This window comes from Anthonomus grandis, chromosome 20, assembly GCF_022605725.1.
Source record: "Anthonomus grandis grandis chromosome 20, icAntGran1.3, whole genome shotgun sequence".
Lineage (NCBI taxonomy): Eukaryota > Metazoa > Arthropoda > Insecta > Coleoptera > Curculionidae > Anthonomus > Anthonomus grandis.
The window spans coordinates 7,832,152-7,835,715 of NC_065565.1; positions in this window are offsets into that span (position 1 = coordinate 7,832,152).

The window sequence follows — 3,564 nt, forward strand, 5'->3', positions numbered from 1 at the left end:
ACTTAAAGGAACTGTGTTTAATGGAAAATATTTTGATGTATAATACTTTTTTCTGAGTCAAATAGTTTCTGAGTTATCGACACTTTTGTCTGTCTACTTGATTCAAGGTTTTTGAAAAGTTGCAGTAACATTTTTTTGAGTATATCTTGGGCATTTTTTGAGGTACTCAAATGAGGGTGTCACTCAAAGGAACTGTGTTTAATGAGGAACAATTTGATGTATAATACTTTTTTCTGAGTCAAGTAGTTTCTGAGTTATCGACACTTTTGTCTGTCAACTTGATTCAAGGTTTTTGAAAAGTCGCAGTAACACTTTTTTAAGTATATCTTGGGCATTTTTTGAGGCACTCAAATGAGGGTACCACTCAAAGGAACTGTGTTTAATGAGGAACATTTTGATGTATATTACTTTTATCTGAGTCAAATAGTTTCTGAGTTATCGACACTTTTGTCTTGTCTACTTGATTCAAGGTTTTTAAAAAGTTGCAGTAACACTTTTTTGAGTATATCTTGGGCATTTTTTAAGGCACTCAAATGAGGGTTACACTCAAAGGAGCTGTGTTTAATGGAAAATATTTTGATGTATAATACTTTTTTCTGAGTCAAATAGTTTCTGAGTTATCGACACTTTTGTCTGTCTACTTGATTCAAGGTTTTTGAAAAGTTGCAGTAATACTTTTTTGAGTATATCTTGGGCATTTTTTGAGGTACTCAAATGAGGGTGTCACTCAAAGGAACTGTGTTTAATGGAAAATATTTTGATGTATAACACTTTTTTCTGAGTCAAGTAGTTTCTGAGTTATCGACATTTTTGTCTGTCCACTTGATTAAAGGTTTTTGAAAAGTTGCAGTAATACTTTTTTGAGTATATCTTGGGCATTTTTTGAGGTACTCAAATGAAGGTGTCACTCAAAGGAGCTGTGTTTAATGGAGAATATTTTGATGTATAACACTTTTTTCTGAGTCAAGTAGTTTCTGAGTTATCAACACTTTTACCCGTCCACTTGATTCAAGGTTTTTGAAAAGTTGGAGTAACACTTTTTTGAGTATATCTTGGGCATTTTTTGAGGTACTCAAATGAAGGTGTCACTCAAAGAAACTATGTTTAATGAGGAACATTTTGATGTATAATACTTTTTTCTGAGTCAAGTAGTTTCTGAGTTATCGACACTTTTACTTGTCCACTTGATTCAAGGTTTTTGAAAAGTTGCAGTAACACTTTTTTGAGTATATCTTGGGCATTTTTTGAGGCACTCAAATGAGGGTTACACTCAAAGGAGCTGTGTTTAATGGAGAATATTTTGATGTATAATACTTTTTTCTGAGTCAAATAGTTTCTGAGTAGAGTTTCGTCATGTACCTCTCTTTCAGGTTTCTCTTTCAGCTCCGCCATCTTCAGGGAGTCCACGCCATCAGGATCGAGTCGCCTTCGGTTATTGTCTTTGTCGGGAGCCACTGATTCGGCCACCACAATTCCCTGTTAATTTCATAGCAGTACCATCCATTACAGTACCTCTGGTACTTTATTTTTTTGGGATATTGTTCGTTATTTGTCCTTGGAAAAGCTTTTTCCATCATTTTTCCATTTAACCAGAGCCTCCTTTGGGGCTCTATTGCTCGCATCCACTTTTTCACTATTGACTGGTCACTCCCACCTTTCCTCGTTTGTGGAGCGTGATCCGCTGGATCCGTCGCCAGCGTCGATCTCCCACTACCACCGATCGGTTTTCCTGATGATGTCAAGAGATCCGTCGAAACCCGATCGACGTCGATCTCCGCGTTTCTTGAAGATCCGCTGAAATCCGTCGATCAGCGTCCCGTGATCTTCTCGTTCGGACGTCGTCGGTCAGGGTCGTGAAGATCCGCCGGAAGCGTCGCCCGGCGTCGATCTTCGTTTGTTTTCGGGTTTCAGGTCGCGAGTGTCATCGGGTCGGTTCGCGAGTGACAAGTGACAAATGACAATTGTGCGGTGTCGGGTTTGTTCGGTTACGGTCGGGTCGCGGTCGTCGTCTGTTTCCGTCGGTTTTTTCCGGTTCTATGGGAGTCTTGCCTTATTGTATTTTATTGTATTTCGCGTTTGGGTGGAATTATTAATTAATTAATTAATTAAAAAAAAATTGATTTTTTTGTTATATTTGCTTACGTGTATAAACAACCATCATGGGACAATAAATGAACCCTTAGGAAACCGAATTGCAAACCATTTGTTACTAGATAAGTTAGAGGGTGTTCCCGATGAGATTGAGGTGGAAATGCCTCTTTAATTCGGGAATTTCATGATTTATTGAGAGAATATTAATAAAAATTAACAGAGAATGGAATGTCTCTGCTTTACTAATTTTAAAAAAAAAATTTTTTTTTTGAAAATTAACTAAAAAATAGGAATTTTTAGGTTATAAAATTTTTGAAAAAAAATCATTAATGTTAGGGCTCAAAATTACAAAAAAAGAACAAAGAGCGCAATATATCTCTTTCATTCACTACATTTTAAACAAACCTCATTCACTTTTAATTAACAACAAAACAAAAAACAAACGATTCTCACTTGTCACTCTTTCTTTTTCCTCAATTATAAACAATTGAAAACTCACTATTTAAACAATAGAAAAACTCTCTATTTTCAATAATTAATATAGAGAATAGGAAAGTCTCTATTTACTAAAGCTGAGCATACAAGATAGAGGATAGGAACGTCTCTATCGAATCTCGTGTTAGGGAGGCCTTAGGCGTGTCCGGTTCGGAAGTTCTGTCTTCCTCAAACACTTAAAACCACTCAATAAATAAATAAATAACATATAAATTATAATATAATAATAATTATTATGAAAATCAGGGTGTCCCATTAAGACCAAATAAATACATAATAAATAAATAACATGAATAAATAAATAAATAAATATATCGCGTATAATAATCGTATATATCGCGTATACTATACCCGTCGAATATTAGTGAAAATTAGTGCAGTGGAAGTTCCAATCCAGGACCGGCCGCAAAGGAAATCTCTCACAGACCCTGACCTGCTCAGAGGTCTGGATCAGAGAGAGAGAGTGAGTAAGAGGACTTTTCGTCACTTGTTTTTTTCCTAATGATGCTCGCGCCTTTTTTTTCTTTCTGTTCCAGGTAGTATCCAGGTCGCGACGGTTCCCTACCTGGACCGCCTCATATTACTTTAAAAAAAGTAAGACGCGTATAATTAATTAACTTTTAATTAATTAAATAAATAAATATTGAATTTTCCAGATAATAATTAAAGCCACCATCCAGTAGGTAGTATATGGAAACAAAAGAATCATCTGCCTCTCTCTGTTACACTCATGCCAAATGAACGGAATTATTATGGAAAGAACCCTAAACTAGAGGACCCCATGCACCCGCACCACTACTTTTTTTTTTCTCACTTTAGGTCTAAACTGACATATCTCTCGTTCTCTCTCTCTCTCTTTCAGGCAGTATCCAGGTCTCGACGGTTCCCTACCTGGACAGCCCCCCCTCCCCAAAACCAAAGGTTAGTTGGTAGTCATATAAAAAATATCGATATTATATCGATATTATTTTTTAGGTG